The following is a 26,374-nucleotide window of genomic DNA, read 5'->3' on the forward strand; positions in this document are numbered from 1 at the left end:
AAATTACCTTGTGCGTGTGAATTGACACCGTGCGGGCAAACGAAAGCAATTCCTAACGGTATCAATTTGCTTGTACAATATCGACAATATTAACAAAAGTCATTACAACCTTTCACGGCTGAAGCAAGATACATATTGAAAGTATGAGGTTCTTAACTATCTGCATAAATAATACTACCCAACTTAAGATAATAAAAAAGTTTATTTATTGGATCTGAACTCAAATAATAGGGTCAAGGGATTGTATTTTTAGAGGTTGTTAACAAATATTTAATATCAAAAGTAAAGTCTAAGAAATTTATTTGAACATGTACTCTTTGTAGATTCAAAATCTCATCAACTGTCCTCATTTACCTTGCTAAAGAGAGCATTTTGAACGAATAAGAATCAACAGAGTACACAATTACACATCATCAAAATTAACTCACGTATCTAAAAATGAAAGATTTAGCATCTATACACTTTCTTAACCTGTTACAAATTAGTTAACTCATTAGATCATATTTATGATAAAGTGCAAAAAAAAAAAAAAAAGTATACGTGTTTAGACCATATTCATGTTTGGTGTTGAAACAACTTGTACATTTGTCTTTTGGTTATCTTTTTATCTTCATCATTACTCCACTCCTCAAAATAATGTTTAGCTTCCTCATCTATTAGATCTTCCACGACTGATATTTAGCCATGTGCAGCTTCATAACATAACTTAATACCTTAACATAACTTCCTATGTCAACATCATCATCCTACTTGTCTGTAGCTCAAAATAAATAACACTTTTTTTAACACCCCGTCAATATCCCTTTTCCGGAATGTTAACTCTGGTCCCAGTGCTTGGCTTGACTTCTACGTAACAGCAATATTTTACAGCGGAAGCAATTAATACCTGAGAATAAAACACGCAAAACGGATCAACAATAATGTTGAGTGAATCTACAGGTTTTAGGTAAACAATATAGTATATTTAAGAAACGATTTTTCAGAAAACGTTTATTAGTGAAAGACCACCAAGGTTTCATATTAAAGGCTTGCAGACTATGTTTGTCAAGTGTTAGTCTGTTTATGTACATCAATGTCAAGTTTCAAATATTTGTAGACTATACCATGTCAAGTTTTATCTCATTTGTTTGTAAACCTCAGTTTCACAAATGGCACAATAACTGTCTGTAACATGGGAAAAAATGAACTTGTTGGACAAAAAGATTTTGGGTCAGCCTGACACGCCCCGATCAACCTACAAACTTATTAGCTGTTTTGACCCATTACCCCCAATTTTGCTACCTCTAATTTTCATAGGTTCTAAAACTGTTTTGTAGACCTGATAAGATAAGCAATAAATATGATCTTTAGATATTTACCTCTTGATAAAATTGCTTAAGTTTTGGTAATGTAGCCATGGAACCTTCATCGTCAAAAACCTAATACAGTTAAAAAAACGGGGTCAAACCCTGTTAGCATGACTAGGTCAACATATGCTTCGGTGACAAGCTCTTTTTAGAACACCTCCCTCCCTATATCCATAAATAATTCAAAAATTGATCAATACCAAAGTGGTTACATCTAGTATTCATCCTAGTTTAAGTTGAATATTAACACCAAATTAACCAAAATATGCATGTATAATTTATGAATAATGAGCATCCAAACGTAAATAATATGCAAATATATATGTAAGTTCCTATAATGGTTGTACCGGCAGTAGAAGCAAAAAAATCCTCCAAATCTCTACCAGTCTTACTTGTTTTGCATACGAAATAAAAACTGGTTAGGGTGTAAATGTATTTAATTTGTATTGGAATGCTTGTAGTGCATAAAATGGATTGCATTTCTAAAAGGAATTTAAAATCGACTTAGCCACATACTAAAGGGAAGAAACTAACCACTGATAATACGATCATACAAAAAACATATGAAATATATTTACTTGTGAGGTGACCTTTTAAAGCGATGTGAGAAGGATTATCTCGGCATAAGTTGGCAGCCACAAAAACTTAATTCAAAGCAAAAGCATATGAAATAAATTTACTTGTGAGGTGCTCATTTAAAGCAACATGAATTATATAATTATGGATGGTATGCTAACAAAAACTTAATTTACCATTATGTAATGTTGGTTTTAAAAAACTGAAATTGTATTAAGTAGATCGATACCTGTTGCAACGAATCAGATTTTTCAATCAGAAGAAGTCGCTTCTTATCAAAACCCTAGCGAAATACCATAACAAAATGAAACCCTGATTTCGTGTTTCTTCTATTAAATATTTTGCAAGATGCTAATCGTATCAACAATTAAACCCTGATTCCGCCTTTCTTCTATGAAATCTTTTGCGAGATGCTAATCAAATCAACTAACCCTAATTGATTTTTCGTGAGACACAGATGAAATCAACAAACCTTGATGAAATAAGAACCCTAGATTTGAACCCTAGCCGATTTGGATGTCTATTTGTGAGGAAAAAACATATAAAAATTCATGAAAACTAATATGACCTAAATGTTCCGACATGAACAATTGAAACGGTAAGAAACTGGTACCTGCCATGAACGTTTATACCCTAAAAAAACTGGTACTTCAGAACAACAAATAAATAGAAGTTGGACATGTAAACTATTACCCGACTCACCAAAAGGACGAGCAAATGAAATATGTGTAAAGAAGTATATAATTAAAAAACCAAACCCTAAACAAAAACAAAAACAAAAACAAAATCGACAGTATTAATTTGCTAAATTTGCTTTCAGTTTTGGTTTCAGTTTCCACAAAAACCATAATCTTACAAAATCGACAAGTCTTACCATGAACTTTAATTCTGTAGTTGATAATTTGGGGAACTGAACCGTGTAATCCAAAGAAACAAAAAGAGCTGTTATTTATCATATTATATATATAAAATAACATAACCCAATTAACCTGAAATTCTTGTGAACCCCTTTCTCAAAACCCTAATTATCAATCATCTTACTACACTAATTAACACTCTGATCTTTCATTTTCATCACTTTCTGATATATAAATATAAATGGCTAAAATTGAGCTAAAATTTAAACAAAATCAACATACTTACATAGCGGCATCTAAAAATTCTATACATATACGGAATTTCCAATGACATGTGGCTTTTAATATGAAGAAATGACTCCATGATTTGTTCTTGACAATTTCCTGTTGTTGCTTTATTGAACCCATTTTATTTATAATTTGCAGCCATAGTCGTTTAATATTACATTGAAATTTAACTATTTATATTTAAACTCAATCATGAAGTATGCACTTACCGACTGATATATTTCTATAAGGGATTGCAAATCTCACTTGTCACTGCAGCTTGTGTAAACTTCGAGGGTAGGTACATAAACTCTGAGCCTATAAAAATTAAATGTTCCTGTAAATTTGAAAAAGATTCAAATACAACACACAACATGTTTATAAAAGATGGAACGCAATTTTACAGTGCTTAATATATATATATATTTATATATATATATATATATATATATATATATATATATATATATATATATATATATATATATATATATATATATATATATGCTGATGCTCAAAAAGGTCATGTACCTGGCTCATTGTTGGCTTATTTTCTTGCAATATGCAACATTGACACGACATCTATTTGGAGAACAATATGATTGTGCTACAAGTTGGTTGCTCTGAGAAACAATCGTCCAAAGTCGGCATCTGAGCACATCATACCTGGATATTTATATATATATATATATATATATATATATATACTGTCAAACAAACTCACACAATTCATCTTAATGAAAATAAATATATAAAGATATTTACCATATAAAGTGTACAATTCATCATAAACGAAAATATACATCCAGATCTTTACCATATCTACTGTACAATTCATCAAAAAGGAAAATATACAGCCAATTTTTTTGCAGTTTGATCGATTAAACCTGTACCTCTTAAAACTTTACAATCGAATTCGTCGATTGTACAGGTTTCAAGTGAGTAGACGATTGTATTGATCTAGATGGATTCGTACATCATTTCGTGGACGATTGGGCTCTTGCTTGGCTACAATTCTAAAGAACTTGTTTTCCCACCCAATTGTATTTGGCCTTTCCTTCAACACCCACCATATCTCAGATTATTGATATGAATCTAATTCGTGAAACCCTAATCAATCTCCCGATAAATCAATTTAAATTAAATATAGTAATATATAAAACGATAAAAAAAATCAATATTGGAACCTTTTCATTCTTGACGTATCACACAAGAGCATCTGGTCAAACCGCAAGAACCCTAGAATAAGCAGATGTTTTATTTAATGGAAATCGTAACCATAAATGCTACCGCACGATTCGATCGTCAATCATCCTCATCTACGAATCCTAAATTAGATGTGAGCCAGATTAAAAGAAATATTCCAGATAAAAGAAATACTCCTAACTTGATGATGATGATGATGATGATGATACGATTGAATCTGCATCATGGTTGTTGTGGATATGAACGCAGATGATGTTGAATCTTTCGATTTTCATTGAGTGAATCGTATACATGATTGATTGAAGGAATGGTTTTTTGATTGAAACCCTAATTTCACCAATTTGTTCCGTGTCGTTTTTTAGTTTTGGGGTAGTTTAGATCTTTTCATTGATGAAGTAAGAAGATGGGAGGTGATGGAGGTAGGGATGGAAAAAGACCCGTAGCCTATGCAAAAACCTGAAATTCGAAATTTTTGAGTAGGGTCTCGGTCGGGTTTGCGGGTCCGCGGGCCGGGTATGGAGTTGGTTTTAAAATTTTATTCGGGTTCGGGTTTGGGGATGGTTTTAGATACAAACCCGATTATTCGGCCCGTATATCTGAAATAAGACCCGAAACTCTATACCTGTCCCGTTAAAATTTTAATATATATATATATATATATATATATATTACTATAATATATTTATATTTATATTTATATTTATATTTATATTTTTTGGCGAAAAATACATCTCTATTAATTATAAATTGTACAATGTCCAATTTAATTCGTTTCCATCTGAAATCAGTAGTGTTAGAATGTTTGTGTAGCAAATTTAGTCGAGAATGTGGCCAGTGAAGCCTGCATGTTCTATGGACTTTGCTGAAGCCCACATGTTAAGTGGATTTTGTTAGATCACCATTACATGCTTAAATTGTACATATATTTGTACACATATTTGTACACTGTATCATTTTTAATGAATGAATAAAGATGATTGTTTATCAAAAAATGTTATAAATGAAGACTCGACTACCCGTGAAAAACATGTTTACCCAATCGTTAGTACATTAATGAGGGCCCGAATACCCGCGGGGAAACCCGAAACCCGATAGTTAATATATAAATGGGGACCGGCCGAGTTTGGGACCGGGTTTCTTAATCGGGTTTGGGACTGGGATTACATATACCCGGCCCAAACCCGACCCGATGCCATCCCTAGATGGAGGGATGAGATTTAAGGATGATTTTTGATGGATGGCTAGGATGTAATTTGATGGATGGCTGCATGTTCTCTAGCCAAGAACATTGCTTACAACATTGTAGGTCAAACCACAACTTCGGGTTTGATTGCGGCGTTATCCAACATGAAAGAAAAGCAATCCACTTTGAACAAAGGTGGATCGCTTGGGCGATTGGGTTAATTGGGTCGGGTTGGACTCAAACGACCCGTTAACTTCTAAACTAAGAAGGTAGGTGCCATAGCCAAAGAGATTTTTTTGATTCCAAGCTAATAACATAAAGATTGTATTATATCTCAACGGTAATCTTTTGATGTCGAAAGACTTTGCTTGTTCGAAGATTATCGAATGAAGTACGGCGTGTTTTGGGTGCAAATCCGGCGGTATCAAAAGGAGTTATATTTAGCGGATCAAGGTGTTATTGTGGGATGATGAATTTATTGATGACGATGTTGAAGTTTTGGGTTGACAAGTTTTATTTAACGGGTAGGTACTGTAGTGACCCGAACTTTTCCGTGATTATATATTAAATTAGAACTATATTTACATGACTAAATGTTTCCAACATGTTAAGCAATCAAATTTGTTAAGACCTGATTAATTGAAATGAGTTTCATGTAGATAATTGACCACCCAGTTGTCCGGCGATTCACGAACGTTAAAACTTGTAATAACGACATGACGATATATATATATATATATATATATATATATATATATATATATATATATATATATATATATATATATATATATATATATATATATATATATATATATATATATATATAACATGATATTATGATACGTAAGTATCTCACAATGTATATTGACAAAGAGTTTTATGCATAAAATGAAACTACTGAATTAAAGAAACTCGAAACGATATATATAACGATTATCGTTATAACAACGTTTTAATTAAAATAAATACATATGTATTGTATTAAGATATTAATACACTATGTTAACATGATAAAATGATAATTAATTATATCATTAAGTGTATTAACAATGAACTACACGAGTAAGATGAGACTACTAACTTAAGAATTTCGAAACAATATATATATGTAACGATTATCGTTGTAATAGTATTTTAACATATATACATGATATTAAGATATAATCATACACCATGTTATCATGTTAACCTAACAATTTAACATCTCATTTAAGTATAATAACAATGGATTAATTACATTTAACAAGATCGTTAACTTAAAGGTTTCGAAACAACACTTACATGTAACGACTAACGATGACTTAACGACTCAGTTAAAATGCATATACATGTAGTGTATTAAGATGTATGAATACACTTTTGGAAGACTTCAAGACACATATCAAAACACTCATACTTATCAAAGTTGGTTACAATTACATTTCCATTCATTGTCATCAACAATTCTACTCGTATTCATTCAGTATTCGTACACGTATTATACACAGCTTCTAGACGTACTTACTATGGGTATATACCAATAGGAACTAGCATGGGATTCCACTCTTGATTATGTCATGCATGACTAATCAAATTTAACTTCTACCATGAACTAGTCAACTAACTAGAACTCCTTTTAACCCCACTTACCACTCACCATTTACCACTCATCATTCACTCCATTTCATTCCAATTTTCTTTCCAATTCTCTCTCAAAACACACACACTCTTCCATGAACGTCTAAACTACTATTTTTCTAGCAAGAAATCATCAAATACAAGTTTTGGTTATTATCTATAATCATCATAAAAACAACTACTCAAGAACACTTCAAAAACCCTTTCAAGTTTACTAGTTTACTTCCAAGCTTTCTAATCCATTCCAAGTAATCATCCAAGATCAAGAAACCTTTGTTATTTACAGTAGGATATCTCTCTAATTCAAGGTAGTACTCATATTCAAACTGTGATTCAATTTCTATAACTATAACAATCTTAATTCGAGTAGAAATCTTACTTGAACTTGTTTTTGTGTCATGATTCCACTTCAAGAACTTTCAAGCCATCCAAGATCCTTTGAATCTCTAAATCATTTCTTGTCATTTTCAGTAGGTTTACCTACTATACTTGAGGTAGTGATGATGTTCATAACATCATTCGATTCATATATAACTATCTTATTCGAAGATTATAACTTGTAATCACTAGAACATAGTTTAGTTAATTCTAAACTTGTTCGCAAACAAAGTTAATCCTTCTAACTTAACTTTTAAAATCAACTAAACACATGTTCTATATCTATATGATATGCTAACTTAATGATTTAAAACCTGGAAACACGAAGAACACCGTAAAACTGGACATACGCCGTCGTAGTGAAACCGGGGGCTGTTTTGGGTTGGATAATTAAAAAATATGATAACCTTTGATTTAAAAGTTGTTCTTCTGGGAAAATGATATTTCATATGAACATGAAACTATATCCAAAAATATTGGTTAAACTCAATACAGAAATATGTTTTCAAAATGGTCATCTAGACGTCGTTCTTTCGACTGAAATGACTACCTCTTACAAAAATGACTTGTAACCTGTAACTTCGACTATAAACCATCACTTTTTCTGTTTAGTTTCATAAACTCAAGTTCGATACGAAACCATAGCACTTTGACTCACTCAAAACGAATTTAAAACGAAGAAGTTATGGGTAAAACAAAATTGGATAATTTTGCTTGTTTTAGCTACGTGAAATTTGTAATAAATCTATACTAACCATAACTTAACTAACTTATATTATATTATACATGTATTCTAACATATATTATGTAATCTTGATGGACTATAGACACGTATACAATGTTTTGACATATCATATCGACGTCATCTATATATATTATTTGGAACAACCATAAACACTCTATATGCGGTAATGCTCGAGTTAGCTATACATGGTTGAGGTTGATTCTAAAATAATATATATACTTTGAGTTGTGATCGAGTCTGAGACTTGTATACACTGGGTCGTGGATTGATTCGAGATAATATATATCGATTTATTTCTGTACTACTTGTAGTGACTCGAACTTTTCCATATTTATATATATTAAATGAAATTGTTATTTACATGATTAAGTGTTTCCAACATGTTAAGCAATCAAACTTGTTAAGACTTGATTAATTGAAATAGGTTTCATATAGACAATTGACCACCCAAGTTGACCGGTGATTCACGAACATTAAAACTTGTAAAAACTATATGATGACATATATATGATTATATATATAGTTAACACGATATTATGATAAGTAAGTATCTCATTAGGTATTTTAACAATGAGTTATATACATAAAATTGAGTTTATTGAATTAAGAAACTCGAAACGATATATATAACGATTATCGTTATAACAATGTCTTACTAAATACATATGAATCATATTAAGATATTGATACACTATGTTTAATTATGATAAATGATAAGTAAACATGTCATTAAGTGTATTAACAATGAACTACATATGTAAAAACAAGACTACTAACTTAATGTTTTCGAAACGAGACATATATGTAACGATTATCGTTGTAACAACATTTAACTGTATATTTATCATACTAAGATATATTAATATATCATAATATCATGATAATGTAATAATTTAACATCTCTTTAGATATAATAAACAATGGGTTAACAAAATTTAACAAGATCGTTAACCTAAAGGTTTCAAAACAACATTTACATGTAACGACTAACGATGATTTAACGACTCAGTTAAAATGTATATACATGTAGTGTTTTAATATGTATTCATACACTTTTGAAAGACTTCAAGACACTTATCAAAATACTTCTACTTAACAAAAATTCTTACAATTACATCCTCGTTCAGTTTCATCAACAATTATACTCGTATGCACCCGTATTCGTACTCGTACAATACACAGCTTTTAGATGTATGTACTATTGGTATATACACTCCAATTGTAGTGACCCGAACTTTTCCATGTTTATATATATATTGAATGAAATTGTTAATTACATGATTAAGTGTTTCCAACATGTTAAGCAATCAAACTTGTTAAGACTTGATTAATTGAAATAGGTTTCATATAGACAATTGACCACCCAAGTTGACCGACGATTCACGAACGTTAAAACTTGTGAAAACTATATGATGACATATATATGGATATATATATATAGTTAACATGATATTATGATAAGTAAACATATCATTAAGTATATTAACAATGAACTACATATGTAAAAACAAGACTACTAACTTAATGATTTTGAAACGAGACATATATGTAACGATTATCGTTGTAACGACATTTAATGTATATATATCATATTAAGATATATTAATACATCATGATATCATGATAATGTAATAATTTAACATCTCATTTGATTTAATAAACAATGGGTTAACAACATTTAACAAGATCGTTAACCTAAAGGTTTCAAAACAACACTTACATGTAACGACTAATGATGACTTAACGACTCAGTTAAAATGTATATACGTGTAGTGTTTTAGTATGTATTCATACACTTTTGAAAGACTTCAAGACACTTATCAAAATACTTCTACTTAACAAAAATGCTTACAATTACATCCTCGATCAGTTTCATCAACAATTCTACTCGTATGCACCCGTATTCGTACTCGTACAATACACAGCTTTTAGATGTATGTACTATTGGTATATACACTCCAATGATCAGCTCTTAGCAGCCCATGTGAGTCAACTAACATATGTGGGAACCATCATTTGGCAACTAGCATGAAATATCTCATAAAATTACAAAAATATGAGTAATCATTCATGACTTATTTACATGTAAACAAAATTACACATCCTTTATATCTAATCCATATACCAACGACCAAAAACACCTACAAACACTTTCATTCTTCAATTTTCTTCATCTAATTAATCTCTCTCAAGTTCTATCTTCAAGTTCTAAGTGTTCTTCATAAATTCAACAAGTTCTAGTTTCATAAAATCAAGAATACTTCCAAGTTTGCTAGCTTATTTCCAATCTTGTAGAGTGATCATCCAACCTCAAGAAATCTTTATTATTTACAGTAAGATATATTTCTAATACAAGGTAATACTCATATTCAAACTTTGATTCAATTTCTATAACTATAACAATCTTATTTCGAGTGGAAATCTTACTTGAACTTGTTTTCGTGTCATGATTCTGCTTCAAGAACTTTCAAGCCATCCAAGGATCCTTTGAAGCTAGATCCATTTTTCTCATTTCCAATAGATTTATCCAGAAAACTTGAGTTAGTAATGATGTTCATAACATCATTCGATTCATACATATAAAGCTATCTTATTCGAAGGTTTAAACTTGTAATCACTAGAACATAGTTTAGTTAATTCTAAACTTGTTTGCAAACAAAAGTTAATCCTTCTAACTTGACTTTTAAAATTAACTAAACACATGTTCTATATCTATATGATATGCTAACTTAATGATTTAAAACCTGGAAACACGAAGAACACTGTAAAATCGGACACACGCCGTCGTAGTAACACCGCGGGCTGTTTTGAAATGTCCCGTTCTTATTGATTAAAAACGTTCCATATTAATTGATTTCGTTGCGAGGTTTTGACCTCTATATGAGACGTTTTTCAAAGACTGCATTCATTTTAAAACAAACCATAACCTTTATTTCATCAATAAAGGTTTAAAAAGCTTTACGTAGATTATCAAATAATGATAATCTAAAATATCCTGTTTACACACGACCATTACATAATGGTTTACAATACAAATATGTTACAACAAAATAAGTTTCTTGAATGCAGTTTTTACACAATATCATACAAGCATGGACTCCAAATCTCGTCCTTATTTAAGTATGCGACAGCGGAAGCTCTTAATAATCACCTGAGAATAAACATGCTTAAAACGTCAACAAAAATGTTGGTGAATTATAGGTTTAACCTATATATATCAAATCATAATAATAGACCACAAGATTTCATATTTCAATACACATCCCATACATAGAGATAAAAGTCATTCATATGGTGAACACCTGGTAACCGACATTAACAAGATGCATATATAAGAATATCCCCATCATTCCGGGACACCCTTCAGATATGATATAAATTTCGAAGTACTAAAGCATCCGGTACTTTGGATGGGGCTTGTTGGGCCCGATAGATCTATCTTTAGGATTCGCGTCAATTAGGGTGTCTGTTCCCTAATTCTTAGATTACCAGACTTAATAAAAAGGGGCATATTCGATTTCGATAATTCAACCATAGAATGTAGTTTCACGTACTTGTGTCTATTTTGTAAATCATTTATAAAACCTGCATGTATTCTCATCCCAAAAATATTAGATTTTAAAAGTGGGACTATAACTCACTTTCACAGATTTTTACTTCGTCGGGAAGTAAGACTTGGCCACTGGTTGATTCACGAACCTATAACAATATATACATATATATATCAAAGTATGTTCAAAATATATTTACAACACTTTTAATATATTTTGATGTTTTAAGTTTATTAAGTCAGCTGTCCTCGTTAGTAACCTACAACTAGTTGTCCACAGTTAGATGTACAGAAATAAATCGATAAATATTATCTTGAATCAATCCACGACCCAGTGTATACGTATCTCAGTATTGATCACAACTCAAACTATATATATTTTGGAATCAACCTCAACCCTGTATAGCTAACTCCAACATTCACATATAGAGTGTCTATGGTTGTTCCGAAATATATATAGATGTGTCGACATGATAGGTCGAAACATTGTATACGTGTCTATGGTATCTCAAGATTACATAATATACAATACAAGTTGATTAAGTTATGGTTGGAATAGATTTGTTACCAATTTTCACGTAGCTAAAATGAGAAAAATTATCCAATCTTGTTTTACCCATAACTTCTTCATTTTAAATCCGTTTTGAGTGAATCAAATTGCTATGGTTTCATATTGAACTCTATTTTATGAATCTAAACAGAAAAGTATAGGTTTATAGTCGGAAAAATAAGTTACAAGTCATTTTTGTAAAGGTAGTCATTTCAGTCGAAAGAACGACGTCTAGATGACCATTTTAGAAAACATACTTCCACTTTGAGTTTAACCATAATTTTTGGATATAGTTTCATGTTCATAATAAAAATCATTTTCTCAGAATAACAACTTTTAAATCAAAGTTTATCATAGTTTTTAATTAACTAACCCAAAACAGCCCGCGGTGTTACTACGACGGCGTAAATCCGGTTTTACGGTGTTTTTTGTGTTTCCAGGTTTTAAATCATTAAGTTAGCATATCATATAGATATAGAACATGTGTATAGTTTATTTTAAAAGTCAAGTTAGAAGGATTAACTTTTGTTTGCGAACAAGTTTAGAATTAACTAAACTATGTTCTAGTGATTACAAGTTTAAACCTTCGAATAAGATAGCTTTATATGTATGAATTGAATGATGTTATGAACATCATTACTACCTTAAGTTCCTTGGATAAACCTACTGGAAAAGAGAAAAATGGATCTAGCTTCAATGGATCCTTGGATGGCTCGAAGTTCTTGAAACAGAATCATGACACGAAAACAAGTTCAAGTAAGATCATCACTTGAAATAAGATTGTTATAGTTATAGAAATTGAACCAAAGTTTGAATATGAATATTACCTTGTATTAGAATGATAACCTACTGTAAGAAACAAAGATTTCTTGAGGTTGGATGATCACCTTACAAGATTGGAAATGAGCTAGCAAACTTGAAAGTATTCTTGATTTTATGTAACTAGAACTTGTAAAATATATGAAGAACACTTAGAACTTGAAGATAGAACTTGAGAGAGATCAATTAGATGAAGAAAATTGAAGAATGAAAGTGTTTGTAGGTGTTTTTGGTCGTTGGTGTATGGATTAGATATAAAGGATATGTAATTTTGTTTTCATGTAAATAAGTCATGAATGATTACTCATATTTTTGTAATTTTATGAGATATTTCATGCTAGTTGCCAAATGATGGTTCCCACATGTGTTAGGTGACTCACATGGGCTGCTAAGAGCTGATAATTGGAGTGTATATACCAATAGTACATACATCTAAAAGCTGTGTATTGTACGAGTACGAATACGGGTGCATACGAGTAGAATTGTTGATGAAACTGAACGAGGATGTAATTGTAAGCATTTTTGTTAAGTAGAAGTATTTTGATAAGTGTATTGAAGTCTTTCAAAAGTGTATAAATACATATTAAAACACTACATGTATATACATTTTAACTGAGTCGTTAAGTCATCGTTAGTCGTTACATGTAAGTGTTGTTTTGAAACCTTTAGGTTAATGATCTTGTTAAATGTTGTTAACCCAATGTTTATAATATCAAATGATATTTTAAATTATTATATTATCATGATATTATCATGTATGAATATCTCTTAATATGATATATATACATTAAATGTCGTTACAACGATAATCGTTACATATATGTCTCGTTTCAAAATCATTAAGTTAGTAGTCTTGTTTTTACATATGTAGTTCATTGTTAATATAATTAATGATATTTTTACTTATCATAATATCATGTTAACTATATATATAACCATATATATGTCATCATATAGTTTTTACAAGTTTTAACGTTCGTGAATCACCGGTCAACTTGGGTGGTCAATTGTCTATATGAAACCTATTTCAATTAATCAAGTCTTAAAAAGTTTGATTGCTTAACATGTTGGAAACATTTAATCATGTAAATATCAATCTCAATTAATATATATAAACATGGAAAAGTTCGGGTCACTACAGTACCTACCCGTTAAATAAATTTCGTCCCGAAATTTTAAGCTGTTGAAGGTGTTGACGAATCTTCTGGAAATAGATGCGGGTATTTCTTCTTCATCTGATCTTCACGCTCCCAGGTGAACTCAGGTCCTATACGAGCATTCCATCGAACCTTAACAATTGGTATCTTGTTTTGCTTAAGTCTTTTAACCTCACGATCCATTATTTCGACGGGTTCTTCGATGAATTGAAGTTTTTCGTTGATTTGGATTTCATCTAACGGAATAGTGAGATCTTCTTTAGCAAAACATTTCTTCAAATTCGAGACGTGGAAAGTGTTATGTACAGCCGCGAGTTGTTGAGGTAACTCAAGTCGGTAAGCTACTGGTCCGACACGATCAATAATCTTGAATGGTCCAATATACCTTGGATTTAATTTCCCTCGTTTACCAAATCGAACAACGCCTTTCCAAGGTGCAACTTTAAGCATGACCATCTCTCCAATTTCAAATTCTATATCTTTTCTTTTAATGTCAGCGTAGCTCTTTTGTCGACTTTGGGCGGTTTTCAACCGTTGTTGAATTTGGATGATCTTCTCGGTAGTTTCTTGTATAATCTCCGGACCCGTAATCTGTCTATCCCCCACTTCACTCCAACAAATCGGAGACCTGCACTTTCTACCATAAAGTGCTTCAAACGGCGCCATCTCAATGCTTGAATGGTAGCTGTTGTTGTAGGAAAATTCTGCTAACGGTAGATGTCGATCCCAACTGTTTCCGAAATCAATAACACATGCTCGTAGCATGTCTTCAAGCGTTTGTATCGTCCTTTCGCTCTGCCCATCAGTTTGTGGATGATAGGCAGTACTCATGTCTAGACGAGTTCCTAATGCTTGCTGTAATGTCTGCCAGAATCTTGAAATAAATCTGCCATCCCTATCAGAGATAATAGAGATTGGTATTCCATGTCTGGAGACGACTTCCTTCAAATACAGTCGTGCTAACTTCTCCATCTTGTCATCTTCTCTTATTGGCAGGAAGTGTGCTGATTTGGTGAGGCGATCAACTATTACCCAAATAGTATCAAAACCACTTGCAGTCCTTGGCAATTTAGTGATGAAATCCATGGTAATGTTTTCCCATTTCCATTCTGGGATTTCGGGTTATTGAAGTAGACCTGATGGTTTCTGATGCTCAGCTTTGACCTTAGAACACGTCAAACATTCTCCTAAGTATTTAGCAACATCGGCTTTCATACCCGGCCACCAAAAATATTTCCTGAGATCCTTGTACATCTTCCCCGTTCCAGGATGTATTGAGTATCTGGTTTTATGAGCTTCTCTAAGTACCATTTCTCTCATATCTCCAAATTTTGGTACCCAAATCCTTTCAGTCCTATACCGGGTTCCGTCTTCCCGAATATTAAGATGCTTCTCCGATCCTTTGGGTATTTCATCCTTTAAATTTCCCTCTTTTAAAACTCCTTGTTGCGCCTCCTTTATTTGAGTAGTAAGGTTATTATGAATCATTATATTCATAGATTTTACTCGAATGGGTTCTCTGTCCTTCCTGCTCAAGGCATCAGCTACCACATTTGCCTTCCCTGGGTGGTAACGAATCTCAAAGTCATAATCATTCAACAATTCAATCCACCTACGCTGCCTCATATTTAGTTGTTTCTGATTAAATATGTGTTGAAGACTTTTGTGGTCGGTATATATAATACTTTTGACCCCATATAAGTAGTGCCTCCAAGTCTTTAATGCAAAAACAACCGCGCCTAATTCCAAATCATGCGTCGTATAATTTTGTTCGTGAATCTTCAATTGTCTAGACGCATAAGCAATCACCTTCGTTCGTTGCATTAATACACAACCGAGACCTTGCTTTGATGCATCACAATAAATCACAAAATCATCATTCCCTTCAGGCAATGACAATATAGGTGTCGTAGTTAGCTTTTTCTTCAATAACTGAAACGCTTTCTCTTGTTCATCATTCCATTTAAATTTCTTCCCTTTATGCATTAATGCAGTCAAGGGTTTTGCTATTCTGGAAAAGTCTTGGATGAACCTTCTGTAGTAACCAGCTAGTCCTAAAAACTGGCGTATGTGTTTCGGAGTTTTCGGGGTTTCCCACTTTTCAACAGTTTCTATCTTTGCCGGATCCACCTTAATACCTTCTTTGTTCACTATGTGACCGAGGAATTGAACTTCTTCCAACCAAAATGCACACTTTGAAAACTTAGCGTACAATTCTTCCTTCCTCAATACTTCTAACACCTTTCTCAAATGTTCACCGTGTTCTTGGTCATTCTTTGAGTAAATAAGTATGTCATCAATGAAAACAATGACAAACTTGTCAAGGTATGGTCCACACACTCGGTTCATAAGGTCCATGAACACAGCTGGTGCATTAGTTAAACCAAATGGCATGACCATAAACTCGTAATGACCGTAACGTGTTCTGAAAGCAGTCTTTGGAATATCATCTTCTTTCACCCGCATTTGATGATACCCGGAACGTAAGTCAATCTTTGAATAAACAGACGAGCCTTGTAGTTGATCAAATAAGTCGTCGATTCTCGGTAGTGGGTAGCGGTTCTTGATGGTAAGTTTGTTCAACTCTCGGTAGTCGATACACAACCTGAATGTACCATCTTTCTTCTTGACAAACAAAACAGGAGCTCCCCACGGTGATGTGCTTGGTCGAATGAAACCACGCTCTAAAAGTTCTTGTAATTGGCTTTGCAGTTCTTTCATCTCGCTGGGTGCGAGTCTGTAAGGGGCACGAGCTATTGGTGCAGCTCCTGGTACAAGATCTATTTGAAATTCAACGGATCGATGTGGGGGTAATCCCGGTAATTCTTTCGGAAATACATCGGGAAATTCTTTTGCAATGGGAACATCATTGATGCTCTTTTCTTCAGTTTGTACTTTCTCGACGTGTGCTAGAACAGCATAGCAACCTTTTCTTATTAGTTTTTGTGCCTTCAAATTACTAATAAGATGTAGCTTCGTGTTGCCCTTTTCTCCGTACACCATTAAGGGTTTTCCTTTTTCTCGTATAATGCGAATTGCATTTTTGTAACAGACGATCTCTGCTTTCACTTCTTTCAACCAGTCCATACCGATTATCACATCAAAACTCCCTAACTCTACTGGTATCAAATCAATCTTAAATGTTTCGCTAACCAGTTTAATTTCTCGATTCCGACATATATTATCTGCTGAAATTAATTTACCATTTGCTAATTCGAGTAAAAATTTACTATCCAAAGGCGTCAATGGACAACTTAATTTAGCACAAAAATCTCTACTCATATAGCTTCTATCCGCACCCGAATCAAATAAAACGTAAGCAGATTTATTGTCAATAAGAAACGTACCCGTAACAAGCTCCGGGTCTTCCTGTGCCTCTGCCGCATTAATATTGAAAACTCTTCCGCGGCCTTGTCCATTCGTGTTCTCCTGGTTCGGGCAATTTCTAATAATGTGGCCCAGTTTTCCACATTTATAACAAACTACATTGGCATAACTTGCTCCGACACTACTTGCTCCGCCATTACTCGTTCCGACACCATTTGTTCCTTTCGTTCTATTAACCCCTGGTCCGTAGACCTCACACTTCACCGCGCTATGACCATTTCTTTTACACTTGTTGCAAAATTTGGTGCAGAACCCCGAGTGATACTTTTCACACCTTTGGCATAGCTGCTTCTGATTGTTGTTGTTGTTGCGGTTATTATTGTTGTTGGGATGATTGTTGTAGTTGATGTTGCTGTTGTTGTTGTTGTTATTGTTGGGCCGTTTGTTGTAGTTGCGATTGATGTTGCGATTGTTGGGATAATTGTTGCGATTATTGTTGTAATTGCTGTTGTTGTTGTATTGGTGATTCTTATCACCGTTTTCCTCCCACTTTCTTTTGACTTGCTTCACATTGGCCTCTTCAGCAGTCTGTTCTTTAATTCTTACTTCAATCTGGTTCACTAGTTTGTGAGCCATTCTACATGCCTGTTGTATAGAGGCGGGCTCGTGTGAACTTATATCTTCTTGGATTCTTTCCGGTAATCCTTTCACAAATGCGTCGATCTTCTCTTCCTCATCTTCGAATGCTCCCGGACACAATAGGCACAATTCTGTGAACCGTCTTTCGTACGTGGTAATATCAAATCCTTGGGTTCGTAACCCTCTAAGTTCTGTCTTGAGCTTATTGACCTCGGTTCTGGGACGGTACTTCTCGTTCATCAAGTGCTTGAATGCTGACCACGGTAGTGCGTACGCATCGTCTTGTCCCACTTGTTCTAGATAGGTATTCCACCATGTTAACGCAGAACCTGTGAAGGTATGCGTAGCGTACTTCACTTTGTCCTCTTCAGTACACTTATTTATGGCAAACACCGATTCGACCTTCTCGGTCCACCGTTTCAATCCGATCGGTCCTTCGGTTCCATCAAATTCTAAAGGTTTGCAGGCAGTGAATTCTTTGTAGGTGCATCCTACACGATTTCCTGTACTGCTAGATCCAAGGTTATTGTTGGTATGTAGCGCAGCCTGTACTGCGGCTATGTTTGAAGCTAGAAAAGTACGGAATTCCTCTTCATTCATATTCACGGTGTGTCGAGTAGTCGGTGCCATTTCCTTCAAAATAGTCAAATGGAACAAGTTAATCATACAGAATATTAAGAGTAGTTAATAGTATTTCGTAGCATAATATGAACTCATTTATAAAAGCTTTTTCTTCATATTAGCGTTTTATAAGTTTAAATTCGGGTAGTACCTACCCATTAAGTTCATACTTAGTAGCTAATATACAATTCAACTACTACAATTCTATATGAAAAACTGATTATAATAATATTTCGCGTTCAAACTTTTATACAATATTATACAAACTTACAATACCGCTTATTTTACATAAAGCATGAAATATAGCACACAATAACTTTGATACAAGATAGTTGTGAAGATAATTCTAGCTAGTACACAAGTCGTTCAGCAAAGGCAATAAAGACACGTAATTCATACGTCCAGAAACAAGTCATGCATTCTGGTTTTACTAGGACTACTTCCCATCCTTGGTCTTGTGCAACATAACCGTTATGGCCGTTGATAAGACAGCGTGTTGTAACGTCGTCAAAGGGACGAGGGTTACGTAATGTCCAACAGTCCCGTAATAATCTAAAAACCTCATTTCTTACCCCAATTACCGACTCCGTCACTTGTGGAAACGTTTTGTTTAATAGTTGTAGCCCGATGTTCTTGTTCTCACTTTGGTGAGAAGCGAACATTACTAATCCGTAAGCATAACATGCTTCTTTATGTTGCATGTTAGCCGCTTTTTCTAAATCACGAAGTCCAATATTCGGATATATTGAGTCAAAATAATTTCTTAACCCGTTGCGTAAAATAGCATTTGGGTTCCCCGCAATATATGCGTCAAAGTAAACACATCGTAACTTATGGGTTTCCCAATGTGATATCCCCCATCTTTCAAACGAAAGTCTCTTATAAACCAAGACATTCTTGGAACGTTCTTCGAATGTCTTACAAACTGATCTCGCCTTAAATAGTTGTGCCGAGGAATTCTGGCCGACTCTAGACAAGATTTCATCAATCATGTCTCCGGGTAGGTCTCTTAAAATATTGGGTTGTCTATCCATTTTGTGTTTTTAAACTGTAAAATAGACAAGAGTTAGATTCATAAAAAAATACTTATTAATACAAGCAATTTTTACATATATCATAAAGCATAAGAACACTATATTACATATATTACACCACACGAATACAACTATCTTATTCCGACTCGCTCGTTTCTTCTTCTTCGGTTTTGGTTCGTTTTGCCAAGTTTCTAGGGGTATATGATGTTCCCCTAATACGAGCCGTCGTTGTCCACATTGGTTTAGAAAAACCTGGTGGTTTAGAGGTTCCCGGGTCATTGTTACAACTTAAGAACTTCGGGGGTTGACGATACATATAAAGTTCATCGGGGTTGGAATTAGATTTCTCTATTTTTATGCCCTTTCCCTTATTATTTTCTTTTGCCTTTTTAAATTCAGTTGGGGTAATTTCTATAACATCATTGGAATTCTCGTCGGAATCCGATTCATCGGAGAATTGGTAATCCTCCCAATATTTTGCTTCCTTGGCGGAAACACCATTGACCATAATTAACCTTGGTCGGTTGGTTGAGGATTTTCTTTTACTTAACCGTTTTATTATTTCCCCCGCCGGTTCTATTTCTTCATCCGGTTCCGATTCTTCTTCCGGTTCCGATTCTTCTTCCGGTTCCGACTCTTCTTCCGGTTCCGACTCTTCTTCCGGTTCCTCTTCGGGAACTTGTGAATCAGTCCACGAATCATTTCAATTTACATTTGACTCTTCATTATTATTAGGTGAGTCAATGGGACTTGTTCTAGAGGTAGACATCTATCACATAATATCAAACGTGTTAAGAGATTAATATATCACATAATATTCACATGTTAAAAATATATAGTTTCCAACAAAATTTGTTAAGCAATCATTTTTCAAGTAAACACGGTCGAAGTCCAGACTCACTAATGCATCCTAACAAACTCGATAAGACACACTAATGCAAAATTCTGGTTCTCTAAGACCAACGCTCTGATACCAACTGAAATGTCCCGTTCTTATTGATTAAAAACGTTCCATATTAATTGATTTCGTTGCGAGGTTTTGACCTCTATATGAGACGTTTTTCAAAGACTGCATTCATTTTAAAACAAACCATAACCTTTATTTCATCAATAAAGGTTTAAAAAGCTTTACGTAGATTATCAAATAATGATAATCTAAAATATCCTGTTTACACACGACCATTACATAATGGTTTACAATACAAATATGTTACAACAAAATAAGTTTCTTGAATGCAGTTTTTACACAATATCATACAAGCATGGACTCCAAATCTCGTCCTTATTTAAGTATGCGACAGCGGAAGCTCTTAATAATCACCTGAGAATAAACATGCTTAAAACGTCAACAAAAATGTTGGTGAGTTATAGGTTTAACCTATATATATCAAATCATAATAATAGACCACAAGATTTCATATTTCAATACACATCCCATACATAGAGATAAAAGTCATTCATATGGTGAACACCTGGTAACCGACATTAACAAGATGCATATATAAGAATATCCCCATCATTCCGGGACACCCTTCGGATATGATATAAATTTCGAAGTACTAAAGCATCCAGTACTTTGGATGGGGCTTGTTGGGCCCGATAGATCTATCTTTAGGATTCGCGTCAATTAGGGTGTCTGTTCCCTAATTCTTAGATTACCAGAATTAATAAAAAGGGGCATATTCGATTTCAATAATTCAACCATAGAATGTAGTTTCACGTACTTGTGTCTATTTTGTAAATCATTTATAAAACCTGCATGTATTCTCATCCCAAAAATATTAGATTTTAAAAGTGGGACTATAACTCACTTTCACAGATTTTTACTTCGTCGGGAAGTAAGACTTGGCCACTGGTTGATTCACGAACCTATAACAATATATACATATATATCAAAGTATGTTCAAAATATATTTACAACACTTTTAATATATTTTGATGTTTTAAGTTTATTAAGTCAGCTGTCCTCGTTAGTAACCTACAACTAGTTGTCCACAGTTAGATGTACAGAAATAATCAATAAATATTATCTTGAATCAATCCACGACCCAGTGTATACGTATCTCAGTATTGATCACAACTCAAACTATATATATTTTGGAATCAACCTCAACCCTGTATAGCTAACTCCAACATTCACATATAGAGTGTCTATGGTTGTTCCGAAATATATATAGATGTGTCGACATGATAGGTCGAAACATTGTATACGTGTCTATGGTATCTCAAGATTACATAATATACAATACAAGTTGATTAAGTTATGGTTGGAATAGATTTGTTACCAATTTTCACGTAGCTAAAATGAGAAAAATTATCCAATCTTGTTTTACCCATAACTTCTTCATTTTAAATCCGTTTTGAGTGAATCAAATTGCTAAGGTTTCATATTGAACTCTATTTTATGAATCTAAACAGAAAAGTATAGGTTTATAGTCGGAAAAATAAGTTACAAGTCATTTTTGTAAAGGTAGTCATTTCAGTCGAAAGAACGACGTCTAGATGACCATTTTAGAAAACATACTTCCACTTTGAGTTTAACCATAATTTTTGGATATAGTTTCATGTTCATAATAAAAAGCATTTTCTCAGAATAACAACTTTTAAATCAAAGTTTATCATAGTTTTTAATTAACTAACCCAAAACAGCCCGCGGTGTTACTACGACGGCGTAAATCCGGTTTTACGGTGTTTTTCGTGTTTCCAGGTTTTAAATCATTAAGTTAGCATATCATATAGATATAGAACATGTGTATAGTTTATTTTAAAAGTCAAGTTAGAAGGATTAACTTTTGTTTGCGAACAAGTTTAGAATTAACTAAACTATGTTCTAGTGATTACAAGTTTAAACCTTCGAATAAGATAGCTTTATATGTATGAATTGAATGATGTTATGAACATCATTACTACCTTAAGTTCCTTGGATAAACCTACTGGAAAAGAGAAAAATGGATCTAGCTTCAATGGATCCTTGGATGGCTCGAAGTTCTTGAAACAGAATCATGACACGAAAACAAGTTCAAGTAAGATCATCACTTGAAATAAGATTGTTATAGTTATAGAAATTGAACCAAAGTTTGAATATGAATATTACCTTGTATTAGAATGATAACCTACTGTAAGAAACAAAGATTTCTTGAGGTTGGATGATCACCTTACAAGATTGGAAATGAGCTAGCAAACTTGAAAGTATTCTTGATTTTATGTAACTAGAACTTGTAAAATATATGAAGAACACTTGGAACTTGAAGATAGAACTTGAGAGAGATCAATTAGATGAAGAAAATTGAAGAATGAAAGTGTTTGTAGGTGTTTTTGGTCGTTGGTGTATGGATTAGATATAAAGGATATGTAATTTTGTTTTCATGTAAATAAGTCATGAATGATTACTCATATTTTTGTAATTTTATGAGATATTTCATGCTAGTTGCCAAATGATGGTTCCCACATGTGTTAGGTGACTCACATGGGCTGCTAAGAGCTGATAATTGGAGTGTATATACCAATAGTACATACATCTAAAAGCTGTGTATTGTACGAGTACGAATACGGGTGCATACGAGTAGAATTGTTGATGAAACTGAACGAGGATGTAATTGTAAGCATTTTTGTTAAGTAGAAGTATTTTGATAAGTGTATTGAAGTCTTTCAAAAGTGTATAAATACATATTAAAACACTACATGTATATACATTTTAACTGAGTCGTTAAGTCATCGTTAGTCGTTACATGTAAGTGTTGTTTTGAAACCTTTAGGTTAACGATCTTGTTAAATGTTGTTAACCCAATGTTTATAATATCAAATGATATTTTAAATTATTATATTATCATGATATTATCATGTATGAATATCTCTTAATATGATATATATACATTAAATGTCGTTACAACGATAATCGTTACATATATGTCTCGTTTCAAAATCATTAAGTTAGTAGTCTTGTTTTTACATATGTAGTTCATTGTTAATATAATTAATGATATGTTTACTTATCATAATATCATGTTAACTATATATATAACCATATATATGTCATCATATAGTTTTTACAAGTTTTAACGTTCGTGAATCACCGGTCAACTTGGGTGGTCAATTGTCTATATGAAACCTATTTCAATTAATCAAGTCTTAACAAGTTTGATTGCTTAACATGTTGGAAACATTTAATCATGTAAATATCAATCTCAATTAATATATATAAACATGGAAAAGTTCGGGTCACTACATGTTTTGGGTTAGTTTATTAAAAACTATAATAAATTTTGATTTAAAAGTTGTTCTTCTGGGAAAATGATTTTTCTTATGAACATGAAACTATATCCAAAAATCATGGTTAAACTCAAAGTGGAAGTATGTTTTCTAAAATGGTCATCTAGACGTCGTTCTTTCGACTGAAATGACTACCTTTACAAAAATGACTTGTAACTTATATTTCCGACTATAAACCTATACTTTTTCTGTTTAGATTCATAAAATAGAGTTCAATATGAAACCATATCAATTTTATTCACTCAAAACGGATTTAAAATGAAGAAGTTATGGGTAAAACAAGATTGGATAATTTTTCTTGTTGTAGCAACGTGAAAATTGGTAACAAATCTATATTAATCATATCCTAGCTAACTTATATTGTATTATACATGTATTCTAATATATTATGTAATCTTGGGATACCATAGACACGTATGCAAATGTTTTGACATATCATATCGACCCATGTGTATATATTATTTGGAACAACCATAGACACTCTATATGCAGTAATGTGGGAGTTAGCTATACAGGGTTGAGGTTGATTCCAAAAATATATATACTTTGAGTTGTGATCTAGCCTGAGACATGTATACACTGGGTTGTGGATTGATTCAAGATAATATATATCAATTTTTTTCTGTACATCTAACGTTGGACAACTAGTTGTAGGTTACTAACGAGGACAGCTGACTTAATAAACTTAAAACATCAAAATGTATTAAAAGTGTTGTAAAAATATTTTGAATATACTTTGATATATATGTACATATTTGTTATAGGTTCGTGAATCGACCAGTGGCCAAGTCTTACTTCCCGACGAAGTAAAAATCTGTGAAAGTGAGTTATAGTCCCACTTTTAAAATCTAATATTTTTGGGATGAGAATACATGCAGGTTTTATAAATGATTTACAAAATAGACACAAGTACGTGAAACTACATTCTATGGTTGAATTATAGAAATCGAATATGCCCCTTTTTATTAAGTCTGGTAATCTAAGAATTAGGGAACAGACACCCTAATTGACGCGAATCCTAAAGATAGATCTATTGGGCCTAACAAACCCCATCCAAAGTACCGGATGCTTTAGTACTTCGAAATTTATATCATATCCGAAGGGTGTCCTGGAATGATGGGGATATTCTTATATATGCATCTTGTTAATGTCGGTTACCAGGTCTTCACCATATGAATGATTTTTATCTCTATGAATGGGATGTATATTGAAATATGAAATCTTGTGGTCTATTGTTACGATTTGATATATATAGGTTAAACCTATAACTCACCAACATTTTTTGTTGACGTTTTAAGCATGTTTATTCTCAGGTGATTATTAAGAGCTTCCGCTATCGCATACTTAAATAAGGACAAGATTTGGAGTCCATGCTTGTATGATATTGTGTAAAAACTACATTCAAGAAACTTATTTCTTTGTAATATATTTGAATTGTAAACCATTATGTAATAGTCGTGTGTAAACAGGATATTTTAGATTATCATTATTTGATAATCTACGTAAAGCTTTTTAAACCTTTATTGATGAAATAAAGGTTATGGTTAGTTTTAAAATGAATGCAGTCTTTGAAAAACATCTCATATAGAGGTCAAAACCTCGCAACGAAATCAATTAATATGAAACGTTTTTAATCAATAAGAACGGGACATTTCAGTTGGTATCTGAGCGTTGGTCTTAGAGAACCGGAAAATTTGTCTTAGTCTGTCTTATCGAGTTTGTTAGGATGTCTTAGTGAGTCTGGACTTCGACCGTGTGTTTTTAAAAATGATTACTTAACATTTTTGTTGGAAACTATATATTTTTAACATGTGAATATTATGCGATATATTAATCTCTTAACGTGTTTGATATTATGTGATAGATGTCTACCTTTAGAACAAGTCCCATTGACTCACCTAATAATAATGAAGAGTCAAATGTAAATTGGAATGATTCGTTGACTGATTCACAAGTTCCCGAAGAGGAACCGGAAGAAGAGTCGGAACCGGAAGAAGAATCAGAACCGGAAGAAGAAATAGAACCAGTGGGGGAAATAATAAAACGGTTAAGTAGAAGAAAATCCTCAACCAACCGACCAAAGTTAATTATGGTCAATGGTGTTTCCGCCAAGGAAGCAAAGTATTGGGAGGATTACCAATTCTCCGATGAATCGGATCCCGACAAGGATTCCGATGATGTTATAGAAATTACCCCAACACAATTTAATAAGGCAAAAGATAACAATAAG

At 32.9% G+C, this 26,374-nt stretch overlaps 1 long non-coding RNA gene across 2 annotated transcripts; it reads right to left on the bottom strand.

Annotated features, from left to right (window-relative positions):
• Positions 1-338: 338 nt before the first annotated feature.
• On the bottom strand, positions 339-4,663 carry LOC139857291 (uncharacterized). 2 transcript variants are annotated; one of them, XR_011762453.1, is made up of 5 exons: positions 4,234-4,663; positions 3,940-4,141; positions 3,578-3,712; positions 1,359-3,383; positions 339-886 (listed from the first exon to the last, which is right to left on the bottom strand). It is a non-coding gene; the product is annotated as an uncharacterized lncRNA (long non-coding RNA). The 2 variants fall into 2 exon arrangements; XR_011762454.1 differs by having other exon boundaries at positions 3,940-4,156.
• Positions 4,664-26,374: the final 21,711 nt, after the last annotated feature.

The sequence above is a fragment of the Rutidosis leptorrhynchoides genome, chromosome 7 (genome assembly GCF_046630445.1).
Source record: "Rutidosis leptorrhynchoides isolate AG116_Rl617_1_P2 chromosome 7, CSIRO_AGI_Rlap_v1, whole genome shotgun sequence".
Taxonomy (NCBI): Eukaryota; Viridiplantae; Streptophyta; class Magnoliopsida; order Asterales; family Asteraceae; genus Rutidosis; species Rutidosis leptorrhynchoides.